The following is a 26,824-nucleotide window of genomic DNA, read 5'->3' on the forward strand; positions in this document are numbered from 1 at the left end:
AATGCAAAAGATCTGATCAATCGTTGATCTGTTTCGTCTGAACCCACATTGATGATCCCCAATAATTTCATTCGCATATGGGGTTAATCTTGCCAAAAGAATGTTGGATAGAATTTTGTATGATGTTGATAGCAGCGATATTCCTCGGTAATTACCACACTCAGTCTTGTCCCCCTTCTTATGAATAGGAATAATTATGGATTCCTTCCATTGTTGTGGCATCTCTTCCTTATCCCAAATTAACCGAATAAGCTTATGGATCCTCATATGCAACCCTTTGCCACCTGCTTTAATTAATTCGGCCGGAATCTGATCAATTCCTGGAGATTTATAACTTTTCAACTTCCCAATGGCTAGTTCCACTTCATCTAAGCCTGGTTCTGGCACCAACAGTTCAGCTGTATGCATTTTAATCTGTCTAATATCACCAGTATCATGAACATTTAAGAGCTCGCTAAAGAAATTTTTCCACCTATTCACAATTTTTATTGGATCTGCAAGCAAATTGCCACTATCATCCTTTACCAAATTGGTCTATTATTGTATATACTTTTTAAACTAATTTTGAATGTTTGGTTGTAATAATCAGAATAACCCGGAGTGATTTACGCTAAACAGCATATAAACAAGTGTCCCTGAACACGATTCTGTATGGCTTGATACACACGGAGCTTTAACCAGTGTAAAGTTGGTAGTGGTTGTGATTTAATGGCTTCGTGGTGTGGTGCTTAATGCAACACAGGGATAACTTATTTAAAGTTACAAATATCCTGAAAACAGAAAAGGTTTGCGCTGTCACCAAGTTTTATTTTCCATTTCCGCAAAAAGTGACTTTACGAAAACATTAACCACTTTCAAAGCATTAGGCCCCTATCACCATGCATATTAATCTCTCATCCCAACCGATGCTTAATATAAATCCCTTCAGTTAATACAGTGAATTAGAATAACCTCCCGTTTCTTGATTTAAATCCTGTTACACTTGAATTTCTTGCATAAGTTTGTACGTATGGAACCAAAATAATTAATTGCCTTGATGACGTACGGTACGCCGTACGCCTGCATCGTCCTGTTTCGGCCATCAGCAATACAAACGTGTCGGAGAAGTTGCCGCACAACCCGGCGATAATCTTTTTTGTGTTTCCGCATGTGAGGAGCTTCTTTTCAAAAATGCATTTTGTTCATCTGAAGTGAAACAGAGAAAAAGGCAAAAATTCTGTCGTGCCTAAAGCAGTGTAGTTGTAAAAGTGACACCCTGAAGCACTCATATAATTAATATAAATGGTTGTTGATTTAAATTTACTTACATTCCAAGATAGCTGAATCCATCATCCTACTCAAACTGCGTGCTGGGCTGGTGCAGAAGTGACTTTGTCCTAAAAGGAATAAATGTATTCAGTGTGAGAATCTGATGAGATCAGATGGGATAAACAAGAACGAGATTGAATATTGTTAACGATATATAACAAGGCCTTATAATGACTACTTTCCTTCAAATGCTATCTGTAAAGAAGTTATAAACTATTAAATCGTACTAATTAGTTACATATTTTGCACACAGTTTCTACCAGTATAAATTCCAGTTGTCTATAGAGTCAGACATAAAGGCAAAGTCCCCCCTCCAAAAAAGTTAATTCAGAAAGTGTGGTTGCATTTATTATTGTTTACTTCTATACCAAAATTTACATGTAGAGTCAACGTTTCATTAATCACAGTTGTACAACTACAATGTTAGTACGAACTTTGCGGGAAGCCACGCTGTTATTATACAAATTTGAAAAAGGAGAAAGAAAACTATGAATATTCTTCAAAGATCTACCACAATGCAAAATGTTAGAGTCTTGCATTAAATGACACTAGTGTAGCTTCCACCTCAGGTTTTCGCAAAGCCTCTACCCACTTCAGTGATGGAAGGGAATTATAAAGGTATATTGACCTTTAATATCAAAATTTTCAGACCAATTTGATAAGTGTGTCCAGCTGTTATTAAGGGGGACAAAAACACAAGCACGCGGACACGACAATACTATAAGATTATTTTCGGGTACAAAATAAAATAAGATGGAAATGACACTCTGGCTCTCCTTTTATTTACATAAGGGATCAAGATAATCATATAATAAAATAATTGCTCCCTTAAATTTACGACAATCAAAACTAACATTTAGAAAATTATCTTAAATAAGGGAAGTAAAACAATTTATCATCTGAAATACTTGCGGTTATGAGATAACTTTTATTGTTTATGATTACATTTCGGGAGGCAAATTTCTGTTGACCAACACTAAGAATTAGGTTCAATGGCCTGTTTCACTGTCATTAAAATCGCATGTGCTCAACCAATTTTGTATTTGCTTTCAAATACTCCTCGTAAACATTAATTCAGTTTTTTATTATTCAAACATCTTTCCATCATTTATTTGTGTTGTCTGAAATTCTGTCTGTAATAACATTAACCCTCACCCCTTTTCTAATTACAGACTCTAAAGTCTGCTACTACTAATATTAAGAAAATCAGTCTCAGTCTGCACAAAATTAAAATCATCGACTACGAAGTAAGGAAAATCGCGAAAAATGCGTTTGTAAACTATGTCTTGACTACTCCAGATATTGCAGTAGACCTACAGCTTACTATTCCTGTTCTCGCATGACTACAAGAAGACGCCAGAGCACACGTCTACTCTTTTATCTGACGACTCCCGAGAATTTTAATACCAATTACGTAAATTTATTTCGATTAATCATTTTCCCAATTTCAGAGATTGTTCTAAATTGGCCAGAAAAGCGGCAGACGACGTATGTCGTATAGGGCTTGCTTATGAATATCAGCATCGAACACGCCTTGAGGGACTGCTGCTCTATCATCAGAGCAAGGGCACGCCCTGCAATCGCAGCGCTGCGCCCCACCCTCCGGTCATCTTCTTAATACATGCCTAAAGCGTCTTCAATAATCCCAAACATTCGCTGTTATTTTGTGGTGAATCGTACTACTTGTTCAGACAGCCAGTCGTTTCTATATACATGAATAACACGACCTGCACTTTTCACCTAAGACTGCTACTGCAACTGCGTCAATAATAATGCGATTTAAAAGGAATTTAACATGCTTCGAAGAGAAGAGAGATACTTATAGAACCTTAGCAGCGAAACATAGGGAATGCTGCGTAAGTACAATATTAAAATAAATATTACAGAGGGAGGATGTGTGGATTGGACTGAAGGTTCGGGACAGGGTAAAATGAAGAGTTTCTGAGAAAATGGCGATTCATCTTTGGGTCCGATAAAAACACTGAATGTTTTGGCAAGTCAAATAACTTCCAGTATCTCAATAATTTTATGTACATGGCGTTATTTTTCTTCTTATAAAAACAGATTCCCTGTCCCAGAAAGGCCCACGGTTTTACAGAATCTTGCCATTTGTCTCTATTCTATTCCACATCGTATTCCTCCATGAACGTATTTAATAATATCCTCCCATCAACTCTTAGACCACCCAAACTACTTCCACTGTTTTCCGAACAGTATCCTGCATTTATTTCTCACCCCACCCCCAATATGTTACATTTCCCTCGCATCTAATCCTTCTTAATTTAATCACTCAACAATATTACGCAAAGAGTAGGCTTACAAAATTATTCAGTTTTACGATTCAGCTCGAGGTAATGGAGTTGGAAGAGAAATCGGTGCGGTTCGTGACAAAATATGTTCTCACGTATAATGAACCCTGTCAGCTGTCTGTGTTTTGCGGTATCATATCAAACTCTAATGAATTAACAGCAGGGGCCAACTGCCCTCTGGGTGTTCTGAGGCAGATGTCCGCATGCATCTGTACTTAAAACAGTCCGTGGTTCTTGGCACACGGGGCCCATAAACATGTTTCACAACAGTGAAAAAGTGCATCCGAATGCATTAAACATTTCACAAAATGAGTTACGTATAATGTTGCATTCATAATTGCCCTTAACGTTCATTTGTTGTATATATAAATGTATAGCAAAGTTAATCACACTGTAGATAGAGTCAGATAATGTTTTCCTTATCCTTCGTTAAAGATAAGAAGGCTCTACCACATCCAAACACGTTTTAAATAAAAGTTTTAGATATTACTCACCTGTCACGGATAACATTCTTGGACGGTGAGCCATTCTTTAAAAAATAATAATGTTCGATTTTAACTTCATATATAGTACAGAACCGATCTGGAACACACTATTGGAAGACCAGTTTGCAGTAATGATTTATCTTTTTTCAAAATATCCGAAACTATAAGTTCCAAAGTCTGAAACTGTTAGGACACAAAGTCATAAAAATTTGTCTCATGATCGTAATTGTAATTGTAATTTTCAACAGTAAAATGCTTTAATGATCACAAATATATCTCAAAACCATATGTGAATTATAGATGGCTGTCTTCTACAATGTTGCGCCGTGTAGTCTGATAGAAACTGACTGACGTTTCAGAGGAGCTTACTGATTCCATCATCAGGCCTTGCACGGCGCAGTATGTCTCAATGTCGCCGTAGGAACCTAAAATTTCACCAACATTTGTATACGTTTTTAATTACGTACATGACGACAAGATTTTAGGTTATATTTAAAAAATTTAAAGCGATCAAAATCCATGGAAATTAAGTTCAGAAATGCGTCATTAGATTCTGTAATTTTTAATTTCTAGTTCTTGGTAGCGTCATTGTGTAGAGAGAAGTATGTGAGGGAAAGAACGCGTCGCACGTTCTTCCCATAACTTCTTGTTGGTTTCAAAATGCAGAATGTAACAAGGGGATCTGGCAGCTGCCGAGCGCTAATTGCAATAAAGTGAGATGAAGTCCGTTATCACGTGTCAGAATCATTACTGACACTTTGTACATCACGCGTTAGTTAATTCCATTTTATGGGTGTAGGGGGAACGCTGTGCACATAACACAAGTCGGTAAGAAGTGACTGTACTCGTACCTACCTTGAATGATTAGTATGGGCCGTGACCACTTCCTTAAACATAATTTTATATTCACTGTCCATAGTCATCCTAACTACAGGTGTATAACCCATGCACTTTAAAAATATAGTTAAAAAGTCAGATCCAATTGTACACGGTCCAACTGGTCTACAATCAGACGGTACTTTGCTATGGGTTATCTTATAACGAAGTTCGATAAATCCACAATGAAAAGGGGTAAGAGGAAGAATTAGATAAGCCGTCTTTACAACGTCATGAATATTAAACTACATTTTAGGATTAATCATTTCAGACGATAGTACTTTATTTCAACCCTTCTCTCCCGCCCACCACTCATTTGCATCCATCGGTTCGTTCCGCCAAGCCGAACGCCGTCCAAGGCACCCCATTCGAACGGTCCGTACTTTCAGTCAGCAATCATCCCTAGTCCCAGACTAGGACAGCAACTGCCAACCGTCCACTGTCGTTTCTTCAACATATCCACGAAGCGGGACGGTGAATTTACTATGCTTTAGGTGTGTATTCGGGAGGAAACTTCCAGGTTCGAAAACGTAGATCTGAATTATGAACAGAATATTTGGACCACTGTAATATCCTCAATCGAAGACACTTGATATATAGTCGCCAGTAATGCAGGTTTCAATCTCGGCTGGGACTTTGATTACTGTGACACACTTTTCATGATTTTCCATAGTCTCTCCAGCCGAATTCTGGGACAGTAGGCCAATCTTCAAATGGATTAGTTCCGCTATATTTGTTTTTCCATTTAACCGCACATAATCGTCATCTGATACCTTATCTACAGATACACTGTCCTAGAAGCTCATAAAATGCTTAAGTTGTGCGTGCTATTACGTACGACATCACTTATACAACCAGACCGTGACATCGATTGTTTAATAGTCCTCGAAGCGGATAAAATCCGCATGTTGCAAGTGCATGCGTACTACGTCCATCATTAACAGAAACAGTCCTTGATATCGGGTAACAGTAACAGAACTTTGTGAATGTTGTAAGAGGGGAGAGAATAAAGTAGATTTTCTCGCCGGTATGAATAATGACATTGTCGTAAGAAACAACTTTGGACAGAATTAATATCTGCATAAGAATGGGATTTAAATGAAGTAAGAGACGCTTGGTATAAATCGTCCATGTCACGCGTGTCCCAGACGCAAACAAAAGGAAGGAATGGAAAAGAAAGAGGGAAACCATCGGAGAAAGAGTGAGAGAAGGAGTAAAAAATGCATAGAATACAATGTAATGAACCGCATTTCAACATGTTTATTCTGAAATGTGTTATAAACCTTAAAGGAGCTAAACTCGCCTAAATACGTTTCCTAAGTCGGTTCCTACCCACAACCCCCCCTCCCATTACAATGATCGGTGTGTTAATGTTTAGGGATTGTCACATTCTGTGGGGAAATACCAAATTATTTAACGTGGGGTATATAGACGTACAAATATCAAAGGCACTACCCATCCTCATCGGCACTCATTTTATATTTCAGAAGACCAGAGAATGAATTGTGTCCCACCACTTCTGAACATTTATTGCTGGAGACTGAGACTTTGTATCAACACATTTGCGTGCACGTTACCACTGAAGTACAATATAGGGTCTACTCAAGAGAAGGTTAACATTTAAGGTTACCACAAGCGTTTGAGAAGCACAGAACAGCAGTATGTCAAACACATAAAAACATATTTGTGCAGCTCCTTCCTTGAACTCCAAAGTGATTGCAATGCGCTGCTGGACATACTACGTCTCGCGTCGTGTTTCCCTTCTTGTACCTACACAAAACGGAAATGGGGTCGCTTTCTGTATAAAATATGCAAAGGGGTGTGCCCATAACGGAATGCAGATGCTGCAGCAAGATCTGGCCTAGGTTTGAAAAAAAGAGACCAAGAACGACAAAAGAGTGCATGAAATATTCCAGCCAACCTCACGACCTTCGATTTTAAGCTTAAGTGGCCCTTACAGACTGAATCTAACAACAGGGAAGACCAAAGTAATGTCGCTTGTCTGTCATAACAGCATAATGTGACTCTTACCGCAGGCACACTTTAGATGTTTGCATGGACCGAAATTTTTGAATTTTATCCAGCGTGGCCAAGAATGGTTTGGTCCAACCCAGTCCGAGCCCGAAGTTTACCTTGAAATGTGTTATTCATACTCCGCCTAAGCCCGACTTCTTTCATTCTTTACAAATTAGTATGCATGCATACGTACATAATGTACACAGATATATACGTATTTTCAACAAAAAATTATCAACACGTTTAATACGACCGTAGATGTTTACTGCATTTAGAACGTATTCAGTCATATTTGTGCTAGTACAAATAAAAAGCCTTTAAAAATTTGGATAGAATTTATTTCGGATAAATAATTTTATAAAATCCTATAGGTATAGCCATTTATTTGTAAAACTGTTTAAGCCTGTGGTCCAGAACATAATTAGTATTTACATATAGCTGCATAGCAGGTTCCAGTTTACAACAGATATTTCAAGAACGTATCTCTAACTTCATAGTATAAGTTCTTCTTTAAAACGTTACTTCTCTACATTTAGGAAAGTTATCTGGGAATAATTCTGCCCCCCCCCCCCCCCAACTTCACACCCTGTTTCTGTAATATACATTTTGAAATTACTTCCAGGAACGCACTGTGTCGTAAAAGCACGTGTGCAACACACAATAAGACCTCAAGAACACGACTTGATGCCAAGTTTCAGTAGTTATTGAAGTGGTCCTAGTTATCTGTGGGAGATATCTTCCAAACGACCCAGGAGTCGAACTTAGGAGGGAATTAAGCGTTTAAACGGAACCGTAAGGCTATAGAAAGAGGGGCTCAAACTACTCCCAAGTCAAGTGAAGTCATTATATTACCTTGTATTAATTTCCAGACCAATAATTCCGAACAAGTTTAGTAGGGCTATCTACCTTGTCGTACAGGGTCTGTAGATAACATCGTTGGAGCAGTGAAGGAGAGAAAACAAGGCGCTACAGCTTCCTGCGACGTTGGAGTAACGCCAGTTACACCAAGACACACAGACGACTTTGACGCCAGGAATCCGGAACCTTTCTAACTGGCTGATTAAATTTACAACTTTCTTCACCACAGACTGAGAATATTTAAAAAGAGGGTCATATACGGACCTATGAAACACGAAATAATATGGAATGAAGAAATAATAATATAAACGTTAAATTTATTTCTACCTTTCTGTTTCCTTATTAACTCCTTTTAGCTTCTTACTTTATTTCCAGTCTTTCTTACTTCCATGCATCTATTTATCCATCCATCCTTACTTCTTTCTTCCCCGCTAGTCTTTCTCCATTCCTTTGTTTCTTCCATCAACATATCCCTACTTCTGTATTTCTTTTCTTTGTTTCTTTCTTCCTTCCTTTATTTCCTTCGCTTTTTGTTTCTTTTTCTTCCTGCAAAGAATTGTTCTGGCGGCACAATGAATATTACTTTGCTATGCAGTAGCAGAACTGAAAATTATCAGATCGTGACCGATATATAAAATATGATATCCCAGCTTCTTCTAGGAAACATGAGCATAATTAATGCAGATATGGATTCTAACCAAGTACCTCTGTAAGCATGGCCACCTTAATGCATTAATTAATGTTTTAACAGTCAGACTATAATCCGAGTGGGAGCTGAAGTTTCAAGAACCATTCGCAGTACAAGTCTCTTCACTTTTAACAAAAGTTACATTTTTATCCCATTACAGTTTCTCCTTCAGCTCTCTTTTCGGTCTTGCCATTTCTTCCTTCATCTCCATCATTTTTAACGGACTTCACGCTAGGTTCTTGGACAATATTTACGTTTTCCGAACTATGTAAAAATTCGTAGCCTGTGTATATAAAGCTTAGCGGGAAGAGATTCTGAACTTTTATAGCGGAATTATGCCAATATGAAGTATTCAGGATTTCCTAGATTAAGTTGGTGTTCCTTCCCTCACACCGTGCTGCACTCTTACTGCCAGCAGCTCAGAGGAAGGGTGAGAAGGGTTTGGCTTCAGACGACGGAAAATGGCGGAAAATTATCGGGGTGGGACGACCTGGTGGTAGAAAAGGGACGGGACGGGCGTGGGGAACATCGTAGTCAAGTGTGAAAATAATGACGTGAGTTTGTTCTGCATGTCGTGTAGATGGCAGGGGTGCTCTACAGGGTTACAGAAGGAATCAGTTGAACTATTTTCAGTAGGGTGAAGTTTACTCTACTGATAATGCGCCTTAACAAAAACATTCAACATGATTTCACTGTTTGTGAAAGTGATGGGGACTATGAAACAGGCCGATCTGCGTACGAGTACGTGTAACTTATCACTTTCAAGAAAAAGTTTCAATTAACCGAGAAAACATACTGCATCTCCTTTCCAAAGTTTATTACGAGAACTAAACGAAACACATAGATAACAATCTGTAGGAAAAATACGGGGTTACTGAACCTTAATGCAGGAGCTATTCGTTGGAAATTAAATAGGGCCACCGGAAGACTAACAAAAATACATGTCACACAATGGAGCTAGAACGGAACAATGTATTCTTTCTGTCTGTAGGCCTACAGGTAAATTACGCATTACCATTTGTTCACGTTAAAATAAATCACCTTATGTTGACAATAAGATTAGAGAACCCTGATTCAAACTGCGTTTATTGATCGTGTACTTAAATAGTGGCCAATAAGATTGCTGTACTCTGGCGGCCTGCATTATCCTCAAATACGTCACAAAAATTTTCTGTAAGAGAAATAGTCCGTTCTAAACGTCGGACAGGGGCTGTAGTACCGTTAATAAATGAATCGTACTGGAATTCTTATTCACAGTTGCATAAACAAGACACATGATATCCCGACAACCAAGCGGCAAGAAATGATGTGTAAACACAGCAAGTAGAGCGGACAGCAGTAAGAGAGGAAGCGAACTTGACATCAATCCTGGCAGAACGTCATTCAGGTCTAGTGAGTCGGAATTGGTTATCATGTCCGCTCAATTTGCCTCCCCTAATGACCACTAGGAGATCAGATACAATCCCTCCACACTAGAAGCAAGTGGATCTTCGGTCTGATGTTGGAGTAAATGTAAGTTTCTGTACTTTCGCACATGGAAGAATAAACACAGGGAGCAGGAAGAAATGTTCAAGACGGCAAATATACAAAATACAAACCAAATGTGGAACTGCGGTCTTAAGGATTAGTCTAGGGGCGGAGAGTTCATGTTAACCACATTAGGAGTATCGGCCCGGCTAACATTTTGAAAAAGAAATTATCTTCCTACTTTCGTATTTCAATGGTACTTCATACACTGGGACACAAAAGAATTGATCATATACAATGCATTGTTAACCGGCTAGATGAGGCTTACATACACTAAATTATGCCCTACTGTCACGTATTTCATCGGAAATGCCAAGAAAAGTCATGTTAAACCTCAGACAATAGGCCTACAGACGGTCTAAGAGCCGAGATTCAAATAAGTGATCTCCCGAATTTGAATTGGGAGTGCTAACCACTCGACTACGAATTTCAATGGTTTCTGCCATACAGTCTAGTACGTTACAATAATATCGATCAATCTGGGACACAAAGTCGTGAAGAATACATTTGAAAGGTCTGCGTACTATCTTTCCACTCTTGTCACAGCATCCTATCTGTACCTCAGTTCTCATTAAAGCAATTACTGATTCAGGCTTCAAGTAATTTCGATGTCTGGTTCATACGAGGGCACAGAACGACGTTTAAACTGTTGTCGCGTGAGGAGGGTTGAGCAGGAAGCAAGTTACATGAAGGGTCCTTTAAACATCAAAGGTTAGTACTTCAGCTGTCAATAATGGGCTACGACGCAGCGTAATTATCTACTATTACCGAGGCTTCTTCTTTGTAAGGCTCTCTGTTATTGTTTCTCAGTTTAACTAGTCTAGAAGTTCAGATTTTTGAGTGGACCATATGACTCTTTGTTGATGGATTCGATGTACATTCTATCTATATCATTGTAAAAGTACAGGCAGGTAAGTTGAACACAGAATATATAATTAACCAGTAAGTTCCCCGGAAAAATGCAACAACAACAACAACAATAATAATAATAATAATAATAATAATAATAATAATAAATCAGAACAGATAGAACCATCCCAAATAATAAACCTGACATAATAATCAGAAACAAAAACGGAACTTGCCTCTTAATTGACATAGCAGTACCGACTGACATAAATGTGATTAAGAAGGAAGCAGAGAAGATATTGAAATACAAGGATCTTCTCATAGAAATACAGAGAAAGTGGAAGGTTCAAGCAAAAGTAATCCCAGTAGTTATAGGGGCAACAGGAACTGTCTCCAGGTCACTCAGGAAATATTTGGCCAACATCCCGGGCGAACACGACGTCAGGGAACTTCAGAAAACTGCAATTTTGGGAACGTCATACATCATTCGAAAGACGCTGTCGTAAAATAAAATAATATAATACATGTAATACATATTAAAAACAAAATGTATCCCGGAAATAGCTGCTGCCCTATGTACCTTAGGGACAAGGTCTGTCTCGGGTACATAGAAGTACATACCCCATAAAGTGGTGAAGAGATGGGATAATAATAATATAATCCGCAACGTTAACAAATACAAACAACAAAGAAAGTTCAGGCTCTAGTAAAATTCAATTTCTTAACTAATTAAGTGTCCAACACACTAACCCACAAGCTAAACTACATTTTATTATTAAATTATAAACTTTCTTTACATAAATAGGTCATATAATATTAACAAATCACTATTCGTAAAATTTAAATTCTTCGCGATAGCAAGTAGGCTTCATTTCTTCCGCCCAGAAGTCTTCGTCTAAAGCATAAAAACATTTGAGGTAGTTAATTTTCGACACCTGGTGGAGGTGAGCGGTCACGTTCAGAAACCCTCTGCTTTAACCCCAGGAAATGGGGCCCTAGGAGCCATTAGACATGAGAGTTGGTGGGCTCCAATGATGAAGACAAACATCCAACGCCCCTACCAAGAATTGAAACCGGCACACTCCTCAGATGATTTTAAACGCATTCGCCAGGCGCAGTCCATTCTGTTGTGCGCTCTATAAGTTCAAATTCACCACGGCTTCTGACGCGTGTCCGTAATGTATCCACCATGACCCGTCGCTCGGGTTATACTGTGGCCGGGGAGTAATTCAACTCGCTCACCCCCAACCAACCCAATCATCTTCACCAGACACAATTAATTCTCCCTTTCTCTCACTCCTTACTGACTATCCCTTAGAATTAGGCAAATAATATTCCTCTCAGATAATCATGAGCTACGTAACAATATATAGGCCTACATTTATCGGCGCTCTTTTTTTCAGAAAGTGCATAAAATAAACGCACAGTAGGGAACAGTGTTTGCCCTTTCGTCTCCGAAAATACTGAATTGATTCAGGTCAGATTTTGTATTGTTGTTCTATACTAAAATTGTCAAAAAATCTTAACTGTCGTTCTTATCAGTAAAATACCATACTGTATATATTATAAAATCTATTTTACATGAAAGTCAAATAAAACATAACCGGTGACATTTGAAGTTCTCGCGGCGGCGAGAATAAAGATGTCTGTCTTCTGGAATGCTGCGTCGTGTAGTGTAGTATAAATCTATTTCAGATGTTCTTACTGCGTAGTGATGATGAAGGCAGCAAGCACATCTGAAACGTCGGTAAATTTCTACCAGACCACATGGCACAACATACCAGAAAACAGTCATCTTCATCTATGGAGGATGGCCCTAAGGCCTTATTTTAACAAACCAGGTACATTGTGTGGAAGTGAGATTAGCGTTGCTAGATTGCGCATCCTAACCATAAACTCAGTGCATTAACGGAAGCAACATGGCGGCCGGCGAACTATCCATTTAGAGTAGCTACCTAATACCACAGGATGTGTCGAATTCAGGGTAATTGTCCTCGTGGATGAACTGAATGAGAGACTGCTTCATGAACAGCCAAGCTCGGTGATTATCAACAAAACGTGTGCCATTATTTGATGACGGCGGGCGTCAGTAAGCGTGGCACCGTGACGCGTCAAATTTCACTTTGCTCTCATAGTAAGCGAAGGGACACGTGGGGAAACCCCGCCTCCTGGGCTTCTATAACAGTCAGCACAATATTATCTCCTGCAGACTGGAAGCTAAGCGAACTAATCATAGTTACTCAAGCGGACAAGAAATGTCGTGTTTTATGAAACATCAACAACCCAAAAGACATACATCTTCAAACTCACCGCTGCGAAAACCTCAAATCCTACAAGGTCACTTTTTAATTCAAAACAATAATAAGGCGGTAACGTGAAATATGTTTTAAGCGACGGGTAGATGGCGATAATTAATAAACCACTGGAGTGCTGGACATGTGAAATTTTCTGTGAAAGTAGTATAAATCATAAACATACGTACATTTTCTAAACAAAAACTTTGCATACAGTAACAATCAGAAATATGGTGAAAGTGCAAAATTCTGAGGTTAAATCTGACAATTTATTATAGTCAAAAACTGTACTGCTAGATATTAAGCAATAGTTTAAACATAAACTGCATAATTACCAAGGTATAGTTGGTTCTTGCAAGATATACACATTGTAAAATTTTAAGGAAAGTATGCGTCTTGAGTTCTCCCCTGAACTACTTTAACTACTTTGAGCAAGTCAATAAAATACAGGACTCTGTTTCTTCCATTAGCGTTAACGTAACCTGCTGTACAGTATTTTGTGTAATAACTCCGGAAGAAGAATGTCCCACATGACTTATTCAACCCGAACAAAAACAGACACAATGATTTCTTCTCCCACTCCTGCCTTCCTGCATACATATTCATAGCATGAGACGGTCTGCTGTTTGAGGCACTCTCCACAGGTGGAGCATGCAAGAGTGGCCTACGGTTAAATTTCCCACACATTTCGCTGATAACGTAAATTACAAAGTATTTTAACATAAAGTGTTAGGAAAACATTTGGAACTACAACATATAAATTAAGTTGATGGAGTAATTTAATATGTAACATAACGCGGAACTTCAATACCTATATAGGTATCAAAATAATAAAATCGAAGTTTAAGGGTCGTGTTGAGTGTGTACCCGGAATAAAGAAGGATGCTTTATAAAGAAGTTTCGGGGGGGGGGGGGGGATAAAACTCTTGGGAACGATCCACACGGAAGAACGAGGATATGAAAGGATAGCATTAAAATGGAACTTTAGAAGAGATATTCTGTCGTCCCGGGATAGTATCGAATGGGAGACTTCGGTATTAGCGGTGTTCAACCTTCGGATTGTACTACAAGAGAGTTTAGTTACATACACATAAGGTAAAACTACATACTCTGCTTAGAGGAGACTGACTTCGTGCGAATGTTCGCGTCATGAATTACGCGACATAACCTTATTGAATAAGGTCCATCAGTTGGTCAGAGAATCAGTCGACTAGTAAAGTAGGTGAACCTATCTTCGACATGACAAGCAACTACGCCACTTGCATTCACATGCAAACCTACACATTGCAGGAGTGTTATGTTCGGTGTAGGGCGATAACTGTGTTTCTTGAGAAAGACGCAGTGAAAAAGCGCTCATACCATTAACAGAAAGACAATATTCTAAAATATTAAATTTCGATTTAATTTTTTTCTCAAAAGTGTTAATTAATAATTTATCAATTAGTTACGTTATTAGTGGCGTAACTTTCATCCAGACAGAACGAGGAAAACTGGAAGGAGAAAGCTACACAAATAAACGTAAGAAATGAACAAAGAAAACACGAGAAATTTAAAGAAGGAAAGTATACAGTTCCTTCCGTATCTACGCACAGAGTGTAAAACTTTCAGTTGTCTGAACCCTCATCCTCAAGTTCCCAGGCAGGTCTATGCTGCAATGAATGGCACTGCGACACGTTACCTTTGCGTCTACTTCATAATTTATAAAAATAGAACTTACAGTGTGTCATATTTTAGCAGGTTATTTGACTAAGTGCTTGGTCGAATGATAAACCCACACTCCTCTGTTCAAAACCCGGCACAGACTAACTAAATAATGACAGTGCTTGAAGTATAGACTTACGCCACACCCACATTTGTTGCAATGACAGACGTGTTTTAATGATGTATATTTTGTTGTGGATCCATTTTCTTAAGAACGAGTATATCGTTCGATAACTTCATGTAAAGTGCGGATGTAAATAAAATACGCCTTACAACTTTAAGGTCTTACTCCTAATACAAAACATTATCGAAATCCACATAGTAGTTTCATACATAAAATTGCGGGCAGACAGACGGACATAACCACCCCATCCTATATGCGTTCACTTAATTTATTCTGTGCAAGAAATTCTAAAAATAATCAGTGGACATACTTTTAATTCTGTCCCATTGACCCTTCTTCCTTCAGAGTTCTAAAATTCGAAATTGTTATTTTAATTGCAGCCGATATTTTATTTCTCATAAAACAAATATTTACATAAGTAGGATTTGAGGTTCTCACGGCGCCGTGTAGTCTGGCAGATTACCAACGTTTCAGAGATCCCTCCATCATAAGTACAATAACTAATCGCCCTGATGATGGAGGCAACAAGGACCTCTAAAACGTTAGCAAATTTCTACCAGGTTACACGGCGCTACAACTCCGAAGAAATCATCTTCAAATATTTACATATTCATGGTCCTTTTAGTATATAATTCACACGATAACACTATTCCGGGCCGCATCAGACCCTCCCCCTTTCCACATCTAATTCCTTATATTGTCACAAACAAAAAGAGTGAGACAGTGCGAAAATTAAATAAATTCTCACAGAAAACCTTACATAATTCAGCAAAACGTAATTTAAAAAAAGGCATAAGGGTAAATACAATAACCCTGTGATCCTTTATTGAAATATGTTATAATCATAAAACTAATTTAGAGTAGGATGCGTTGCTTACATAGAAGTACTTTGGTTGGCAAATTGGTACGAGGCTGAAGTGGAACGAACATTTTACCACATCCGAGTATCAATTCGTCACGGAAATTCTAGTTAGTCCCTTTTTACCAGATTAAGAGTAATACAGAAACATGCAGCCGCCTTATCCAATAATCTCCGGCAACAGAAATTTATCCGGCTATAAGCAGAAATCCCAACTAACCGCTGATTCATATTCATGCCCCTCCAACACAAACGTGTGCAAAAGCGACACACTTTGTCTCACTGCCAGCATTAAACGCGTGCGTGCGGTTATGTTCTTAGGTTATACGAAACATTGTGGCCAAATTCTTAATCATTACTTTCACACGATGATAAATCTAATCTGTAGAAAAAGTAAACATTTTTATGCATTGACAATAAAACATATACCTATATAAAAATAGCCTTTGTTTAAAATTCTGACGTTTCGAAAGTTGGAGCATTTTAGAAATGTTCATAATCATGAAAACGTTGGTGGGTACAAGTACAAATTTCGAGCACACGCAACCTGCCAGAAACCACTTCACCTTCTTTGATCTTATTTTAATTTCCTAACATCTATAATATCAATATATGGTGGTAGGCAGATTTTTTCTTTAGGTGGGAGCAACAATAGAGCCGCTTAATCGGTTTAGGGTCTTAAAATTTGGTATGGTAATAGCCCTTATTAATACTAGTATAGCCTATGCTTTGTCAGTTACAGAATTTATTTCTGCAGGATTTAAGACAGCTCTGCGAAATTAATCAGCAGCTTTCAGTCCTATAGCGACAAATAATGAAGTATTTGAGTCACACATGTATAATTTTATATGGAGATAGATCTAAGCATTTTGTACGGCATTTAATACTTCATAATTACAAATATGGTGGTAGTATATACCATATCCCAACCAAGGCCAATGGTTATATGGCGAGACGTGAACTAGTGACCCCACCATTCTGTTTATTAAGAAATGACACTACCGCTCTTACGAAGATAAATCACTGACCTTTATCATAAAATAAATTTGAAGTTAAATTTCACAAGATTTAACGTCGGAATCTGTAGACTTTTAGTGAAAATTTGCATACAAATAGATAACTAAATTACATACTGGTAACTATTGATATATATATATATATATATATATAATTAATTAATTGTAAAAATAGCGTTTTACGTTGTATTAACGCTGACGGACCAGCCACCCATTTCTGAGGGATATGACAAAATATTATTGGATTAAATGGCATGCAAAAGCCTAAACATTGATTCAAGGGGTGAACACCCACGAACAGTTCATAAAACTTGCACATCTGGATTATTCAATGGACAGGCTGGGAACGTCATATTCAGCTTAGTGAGAAAGCGATACGAAACATTTGACCATAGAGAATATTAACAAGACTGGGCATGGGGATCAGTTCAGAATAAGCGTGACTCCCGTCCACTGTGCAGGCGTATTCAGTGAATTGTGAATGGAGCAGACAGACATGACCTACCTATACAGCCTATTGCAAGGCGATCCTGGATGCCTATACAACACTATACGGCTAACCACTGATGGCTATTATTACGCCTATTAGCCTATTTTAGCGATAATCTCGAAGCGAATAATTTTACGCAAATAATGTGTAAGGCAAGATATCGTTCTTATGGACACCTACAACTTTTATTCAAGGCATTTTTGTCTAGTGTCAACATTCAGTGAGATACGCCCAAAATATGTTTACGCCCTTGAGTAATACAGGCCTTAATAAATTGAACAAAGCGATAAACATATTTTATTTAGGTATGACAGGCAATAACACTTGTATAGGACTTAATTGAATAGCCGTATTTCAAGTTTCACGAAAATGTATCAGAATATTAAAATATCTATGTACTGTTTTTATTAGATCCTTTAAATTAATTGAGGATATTGAGGGTTGAACATTTTAATACTAGTATAAGTGTTACACAAACAACTGTATAAATTGTGTTTCACTGCATTAAGTCACCATAGAATGTTGAGATCAGAGAAAGATTTAACGTTGTAAATAGGCTGTAGTTAGATAGATACACGGCTATCAACAAAACTGGAGGAATTGCTTGGAAGCAATGACATTCTCTTACTGACCGCAGGGGCAACGAAATTTAGGCCTACGAAACTAACGACGGAGAGCCCAGTACTGTCTTTGGATTCGTAGAAACAGGTCTTAACAATCTAACTATAAGAAGCATATGTGTTCCGCCAAAAGTCTGTAAACCATCTACGAGACTACGTGGCGTAATTTCACAGGCTGCATTAATCAACAATTTCACAGTTTTAAAACCTCAGATCTCTTGTATTAGACATTTTATTAACACCTATCAAAAGGCGCAGCTGACACATGCAAAGTGGCCCTTAAAATCATCCCAGCAAAACCAAATTGAAAATGACTCAGCTAAATTTAGTATAGGCATATTATACAGAGTTTGATACAAACCGATTACGTCATTCGAGTGACGAAACTAATGTGTTGTGTTTTATCCCCTTTCCGGAACTCATCAACAAAATTACGCAAGACTTACCAGTAAAATAAAAAAAATGTGGGCAATGTAAATTAATTCCACCATGGCATTTCACAATTATTACTGTACAATGTCAACAATGTGTGTTCTGTAATTGGTAGCGGGGGAATTTCTGAGTTAATGATTATGGTATTTAAATGAAGCAAATACTCATTTGAGCGGCGTCTTACAATAATCAACGACACCATCAGCTGTCAGTAAGCCTTGTTTCCATGACGCATGGTTTAAACATGGAAAAGAGCAGCATTTAAATATGTGATATATTTCCTCATTGTGGGGAAAGAGAGATCACGAGGCAAGGCTATAAAAACCCCCTATCCAGCTCAACCCAATGAAAAGGAAAGGCGCCACCCGCGAAGAACAGGGAGGGTGAGAAAGAAGGCAAATATGAATGGATGAAATGGAGGATGGAGAAAAAGAAAAGAAGGAAAGAAGAATATATTTGAATTCGGAGGTCCATGGCTTGGCTGTTAGCTGGCTGGTCTCGTATCCGGTTCGGAGAACTGCACAAAGCGACTTCCGGTCCCTGGGTTGCTACTGCTGCTGCTGCTGCTGATGATGATGACTGTGACGACGAACGACTAAACTGCCGGCAGGCGAATTCGCATTGTCCCTATCATATTCAGCTCCATCCACCGTGATGGCGCGAGCCCAGGTCGGGGAAAAAGTCAAGACGGCTTCATAATACAACAGATTCCCTGTGCTGACAAAACATTAACGTCTAGGCCTTCCGATCCTTATTCATGGCGTCTGCTGATTTCTAAGGCACAGTTCAAATTATCTGTACTGGCCATGAAAATGACTGACTGATTGGTTCTTCTTGTGACCGAGAAACCTGGTGTTTCAGGTTAATAGAAGAAGGCGTAATTCGGGTGTTTGAGAACAGAGTTATTAGGAACATATTTGTACCTAAGAGGGATAAAACGACTGAACGCTGCAGACATTTGTATAACGAGGAGCTCCATAGTTTGTATTCTTCACCAGGAGGGTGATCTAATGAAGGAGGATGAGTTGGGTGGGGGATCCAGCGCGCATGGGGGCGATGAAAAATGCGTACTAAAATTTGGTTCACTTTAGCTATTATATACATTTCTTTGCACAACAAGAGATTTCTGTCAGCATTGCACGGACTTCAGATAATAAATGCATATGTAAAACAAGTGTAAGGCTACTAAAGTTTATACTGCAACTTTAAAACATGCTGTAGATAGAATTCGCGCCAAGAAAGAAACCTGCAAATATAAATTTAAATTACTAGACTTCAACCGAGTTATCTCTTGATGGCATAAGTACAACGATCAAACAATATTTCCAGAAGAGTTCATAACAAAAAACTAAGCTAAGATGCCTTAGAATCTCTCTCTTGATATGAAGATGGCCAGAAACAAATGACAGCAACAGAAAGGCCTTACCACAGAAACAATCACGGATCTGGCGACAAGTCTCGCAAACTCGGATATTATGACGTCTTGTCAGCGAACTAACTTCGTATTCACAAGAAACTTACACATTGAGCTTACACTGAGCTTCGATAAAGACTTGGACCCAGTCTTAACAAAAGCTGTTAAATCCTTAGTGCAAGACAAAGATAACTGAATGGCGGTATCTACTATACGTCAAAATGTGCAAGTTCTAAAGTAGGAAGTCTTTGTGTTTCGCATCGATATCTCGAACAGCTTTTGTGACTAAACCGCAGCCTTCTGTAGTCTAATGTTAACTCGATTATCAAATTCAGTCGGTGATGTGAAACGGATAGAACAGGCACAATAACTCGATGTCAGTTCCGACAGCAAATCAATTGCAACGTAAGTTGAATTTATAATGATTGAGTTCTTTTACAGATATTTCAGACCCCAGACATGTCCTAACAATTCAGAATTTAACATTAAAATGTTCCTATTAAATTACTACATGACAAGCATGTGTTAGTTTTGAATCTGTCTGAGAACAAAGTTCTGAGGAACGTTTAAACCTTCAAATATTACGTAAAAATATAACGGCTATAATTACATAATTAGGGGCTTCATAATTTATACTCGTCACCTTGTGCTACTGCGGTATTTAAATAAAACGAGGATGGAATCGGTGCAACATGAAGCATGCATGTGGAAGATGCTAAAAACGTACAACATTTTGATCGGATGGAAAATCTAGGTCCAGAATAGTTAAATGCCTAATATTAAGATGAATAAACACCAGTCCGTTGAAGATTCGTCGTAGTTTCCTCATTTGTTACATTATATAAATTATAAAATGGCTACCATTTCCACGGATACACAAGGTGGCCATGACATTTTATCGCTTCAGTAGGTGAGCCTTCTGGGCATAAATACATACTGGCTTGTAAGATTTTAGGTTTTCACAGCGGTGAGTATGAAGATTTCTGTCTTCTGGGTTGTTGCGCTGTGTAGTCTGGTCGATGTTTACCAACGTTTCAGAGGTCATACTGCCTCCATCATCAGGGCGATGAGTATGAAGATTTCTGTCTTCTGGGTTGTTGAGCTGTGTAGTCTGGTCGATGTTTACCAACGATTCAGAGGTCATACCGCCTCCGTCATCAGAGTATGAAGATTTCTGTCTTCTGGGTTGTTGCGCTTTGTAGTCTGGTCGATGTTTACCAACGTTTCAGAGGTCATACTGCCTCCGTCATCAGGGCGATGGTTGACATCTACACATACTGGCTTGTATGGGTATAGATGTTGAAAGGGTGTAAAATAGGTTAAATTGATCAGGGTAAAGTCGAGTGACGAGGTTTTGTGTGGATAATAATGGACCTTTGTCTTCGATATATGCGGGGATTTTTTCATCAGTTTGGAAGCTATCACCTATCCAAGGAAGATTGTTCACCGTGTATTTCGTTAGCTGGGAGATGCCAGTCCAGTGGTATGATAACAGTGCGGACATTACTGAGTGAAGTTCCCCTTGCTCTTCCCCATTAACTCCAGAAGTTACAGCAACATTACTGATTAAAGCAGTATAATTTTAGCAGCACTGAAAAATGGCTATCAGAAAATCGTCTGTCAAAGATAAATACCTGTCCGTATAGAGTAACGAGGTCTGCAGCTTAAGCATTATCTTGAGTTTCAAAATAGCGGAGAACTGCTTAGCGCAACCTTCCAGATGTCTCATATTCTAATAGGATTTTCGTCCTTCCCCTTAGATCTCCTAAGAAATGGCTGGGATAACATCTCACAAGCCACGACATAAATTTACAATCATTCTACCACTCCAAGTTAAAAAACTTTTGGCTGTAAATGATAAAGTGTATTTAACCCTTTGAAACCAAAGCCCATCTAACCAACGTTTAAAAGTTCAGTCTGTACCTCAAAGAAAAGAAAATTTCTCAATTACAAAGACCACTTGCTTGATCTTGATAAGGGTTATAATGGCTATTTATTATGAGAATCATACAAAACGTACAAATCTTTTGTGGGTCATGTGCAGAGTTATTCATTGTTAAAGCAATCGGGGCACGTGGATATCACTGGGATTTAAAAGGTTAAATAACCTCTTTGACCTTCCTGCGAAGAAAACTCGTATACCGACAGCAACTTCGAACTTTCGAAATGCTAGCATGTACGAGCAGCGAAGGTAGAAGTAACACGTCGACTGTGCCACACTAATCAATGTTACTCCCTTTTTAGCTTCTGTCAACTCTCACCTGCGGTTACCGGGCAGTCATTTTTTCTTAATGTGTAATTTTATTCTCTTTTACGTTATTTGAGCCCTACACGTGCAACATTAAGCGAAACAGACAATGAATTAAAATATTAACTATTATTTTGTGTCGACTGTTTCGTGATTTAATTAATGCGGGCTGTAGGCCTCCCCTCGAGCCATAAATCACGGGGATCAGTTGCTAATGGCCGACCGATCGATATCTGACATTATGGAAGTCTTTTTATTACTTGTACTCTACTACCTATTCGAAAAACGTCAATTCTGTGTAAGTTAAACACATCTGAACGTATAATTTTCCACTTCTAACTGTTTCCATGTTAACAAGGAAAAGAATAGTTTAATTATAACTAAAATTCTAGTTATATTCAGGAATAGTAATTCGAAACTACACCGCGCCGCTGCCTACCCTTCATCAGTCCTTCCAACCTTTAAATAGGAAACGACATCCAACTTTCTGATCCTTTCTAGTATACTGTACAAATTCCTGTTTCGTCGTGTTCCTCATAAATAAAAAAAAACATATTTCAAATGCTCTCCGAAGTTCGATTGGCCCCAAAATTTAGAACAGCTTCAAATCTCTCAGATACCAAAGCGTAAACTATTAAACAGTATATCAGTTTCGTTTACTGACATTTCCCTACATGTAATCCTCGGTATTCTCACCGTACCCTGACAACTACGGACACACTAAGTTCCCATCACCCAGATGTTTTACAATAATATGTTACGATGTTCATTTTTAAATAACCTATTAGGGGAGACAGCGGTTTATGGGGTGCGTGCAGCGAAGTGCATGTCGTGTTGACCGTCCACTTGAATAATACACAGAACTCATTTACACCTGCGTAGACTAGACTGGTGGTGTGTCAGACATCCAGCCCCATTGGTACTTAATATTACCACATGTCATGTCATAACAAGGTGGGATGGCTGCATTGATTTCGTTTACATCACACGACCGGGCTCCTTGCTCTACTCTTCAAATTTTTAACTTAAAGGAAATTACGAAAACTGACCGCGGCAAAATGTAGTCAATCCCTCTTTGATTTCCAGCGTCAACTCTGGCAATATTAATCTTCTTGAAATGCTTTTGGGCAAATGAAATTCACCAAGGGACAAGGACAGCCGAGAACATGAATCTGGCAACTTATCGCCACCGAATATCCAAAATTAAGAATGTGTAGACTTTTCGTATATCAGATAAATAATTCATTGCGCTGAAGCCGATTCCTAACAACGATGGTTTGAGAAGCGGTGTTGGCAAGTCGGTGCTTACTATCCTGAAAGTTTGGTTCGCTGCATCTATCAGGAAGTTGCCAGAAAGATGGCACTGGAGCATTCAATTCAGTCGGGAGTATGTGAAGTATGCTGAAATGTGATTATGAGGCTGTCATCACCTCTCAGCCTATATTTAAGGCGGGACCCAGTCACTTCTAAACTACCCTCGTAGCCACTCACTTCTTTTATGCTTACAAGCATCAATTTAAACCCACATTCTCACATTTGCACATGCCAAAAATGGAATAGATATTCTTTCAGGTGATAGAAAACATTCATGATATTTAAAAAGAAAAAAGAAACATTTTTTTCGTTGTGGGCTTGTTTCTGAAAGGAAAACATCGTTTTGATCGCGTGTCGCTGAGAAACACGAGGTAAATACGCTTACACTATGTGATATAAAACGGTAAACGCGAAAAATTATGTCCGATTTCAAGATAAACCGATGAGCCGTGGTAACCAGAGACCTGATAATCTTCTATGGTGAGAAATTACACACACGTTTAGCCAGCAGTTTTTGTGGGAGATGTGCTTTTTGTACCGAAAAAGTGGCGATATATAAAGTGCTAGAAATTTTGAGATGCTCCCAAAATAAAATAAAGCGCAGTAATACGATGGGTCACAAGCTATCTACACATGAAGCGAAAATATTCAGCAGGAAAACGCAACACAGTGTCAGCACCTCCACGCCCTTATCAGTAAACTGGTGGCTAGTCTAGAATTTCATTTCTCACACTTTGGCACAATTTCACTACGCATTCAGACAAATTACAATGCCCTGCGTTAAAACTACATCATAATACTGCTCCCATTTCATACCATACGAAATGTAGACTATATATTTTAAAAATCATATCTCCGTTACTGCGTTTATCTTTGTGAATCTAAAACAGAATGTCACATTTCCCATCACTCGACGTGGTGGCTAATGATTTTTTTTTTCGAAAATTCTATACCAAAACATTTGCCTATAGATTTTACAGAGATGATGATAGAAACACAAATACATACAACAGAATTATCTATGATTGAATCAAATGGGCGTGCATGTTGAGAGGGAAAGAGAGGGTAGGTTGAGAGAACGAATGAACATTGGGAGAGAAGGGCCCATCGTAGTAATAAATTCATGCTCTCGTGGTATACAACACAATACACGCGGTGATTTACGAGTGAAGCAGGCGATTGAGAGAGAGAGCATGTCATAATGTGCATACATACATGCACGGAGACTCAATTAACTTCACATGTATATCCATCAGCTTGCAGCGAACAAGCGGATGGAACTGCATGAATATTGTTGCAGCATTACAAGAGGCTCGCTGGCCGGCTAGCTAGTATTTCAGTGCATTTAGTTAATGTAAATATAGATTGCATCACCAATACGCTTCCACTATAAACCATGTTATTCTAAAGAGTTGCATCAGCCCTTGCAGTATTGTTTTAGATAAAGAAAGACTGCATTCTAAATCGATGTAGGTACCTACATCCTCAATTATTTCAGCTTTTCACAGAAGGACTCCGCTGCACACTGCATTTCATATCCTCTCAGTTCCAATATAAGCCATAATCTTCTAAAACATTCCTGAAATGCATTCTGGGAGTTTTTATTTGATAAAAACTACGTGTTTAGATCTAGGACTAGTAAGCAACAACTTGTACTCTTCACCAAATATTATAAGTGTGATCAAATCGTAGAAGATGATATGTACATGAAACACAAATGGGGGATGTGAGAAATGCATACAAAATTGTAAACGGAAGTTCTGAATATTTGAGAGACCTAGATTCGTATGGCACGATAGTATTAACATAGTGAGCACTACTATACAGTATTTCCTATGGAATGTTAAGATATGGGCATTCAATTGATCTTGGCATGCGGGTCACAGTTCAAGAGCCTTGAATTCTCAACAGAACAATGCACAACAAGCCCGGTACGGCGTAATCGGTACCGGAATACACAGTTTCCCCACAAGTTATTTTCAAATTTCGAATTCTGAACTCTCCATACAGACGTAAAAAAACCTTATCGTACATATACTACGCAACTTTTACCGCAGGCGACCTAAAAACTTAGAAGCATCTCTTCAATATACGACCTGTTCATAAATTCTTACCTACTTATGTTCTTATTCACAAAAGAAACGAGAAAACTGCAATTTCACATGCTCCGTCCGCTTTGACGCCGGTATACTGGACAGGAGGTTGGTTGGACACCACAACCGACATGAACGTGGAGATGAAGAAATATATTGTTGTTCCTGTTGGGAATCGAACTCTGATCATCCAACCAGTGCCTTTTTTGACAGTTATTCTGTATCGAAAATCTATTGTCCACTTAAACAACATGTGAGACTTATGTTCAATATCAATCTGTAGTGCTTATTCCAGTCAGGAAGTCCAGTCCGATTTACGTCGGCGCAGTAAGAATCAAGTGACCACTGCGTCCATTGTTTGGACTCTGCCTCCATTTCCTGCCAACAGAGAACCTTTGACTTGCCAGTCACTCTATCATGCCTGCACTGAAGGGTGGAAACAATGAATCAAACCCGAGTTTGAAGACTATTTCCTTTGCTGTGAACAACAAACAATTGGTTTCAGGTCGAGGAACTTAAGTCTTGTTTTCTACATTGTTCTGTTTCTTAGTTTATTGAATGACGCTTTATCAACGTCGAACCCATAACCTCACGGTAGCACACTAACATTCCCATTCTGTTTATATCCGCAGACTCCATGCAGAGTACGGAGTTCCCTTAATTTAAACACCGAATTGCCCAGCTCTGCAGACAATCCTCCCCAAGTTGTTGCGGAAAAAGAAATGTTTAATTAGCAGAGAGATAACACGTCTTTCCTGTGCCGAGATTTTATGACTAATTTTAAAGTACTTTTTTGTGCGGGGTTATTAGCTGATCCATCGGCCAGATGTTTAATGAGACACCGGTTTATACTGAGGGCGGAATTAATGTCCCAACTAATGACTTTTTTAATATCCACATTAAAGTTTTTTATCTCAAATGGCGCTTGGATCATGAACGATGGTAACTCGGGGGACAACTGGAGACGCTATTCTCGCACTCTGCTTAAAGGCGTTTAAAAAGAAGTCGCCAATATGACACTCTTTTGCAAAACCAAAATCCATTATTGTCATTATGATACGCTTCTTGAAAAAAAATATTTGAACATACATACTTTAATAAATTTACTTAGACCTACATATATTAGAAATATATCTGTATAATTTACGGGCCTGTATCATTCGACAGTTTGCAACGTCTTCCTCTTTTAAATTTCTTTATACTTATTTAAGAAGCGGATGGAAGAATGACTCAATGAACAAATTAATAAATACTTGCCTTCTTGACTGACACGCACTTTTTCACTTGTTATTGCAAAATACGT

At 38.5% G+C, this 26,824-nt stretch overlaps 1 protein-coding gene across 3 annotated transcripts in view; it reads right to left on the reverse strand.

Annotated features, from left to right (window-relative positions):
• Positions 1 to 26,824, reverse strand: part of Ets65A (DNA-binding protein D-ETS-3) — a 149,072-nt gene that overhangs the window by 108,741 nt on the left and 13,507 nt on the right. For all 3 annotated transcript variants that reach the window (XR_015534565.1, XM_087346598.1, XM_087346599.1), the window contains exon 2: positions 1,308 to 1,376. The gene's annotated coding sequence lies outside the window, so the exon portion shown is untranslated. The remainder of the gene's footprint in view (positions 1 to 1,307; positions 1,377 to 26,824) is intronic.

Source organism: Zootermopsis nevadensis, unplaced genomic scaffold (genome assembly GCF_977971745.1).
Source record: "Zootermopsis nevadensis isolate Lab colony 2312 unplaced genomic scaffold, Znev_1.0 Znev_ptg000010l, whole genome shotgun sequence".
Taxonomy (NCBI): domain Eukaryota; kingdom Metazoa; phylum Arthropoda; class Insecta; order Blattodea; family Termopsidae; genus Zootermopsis; species Zootermopsis nevadensis.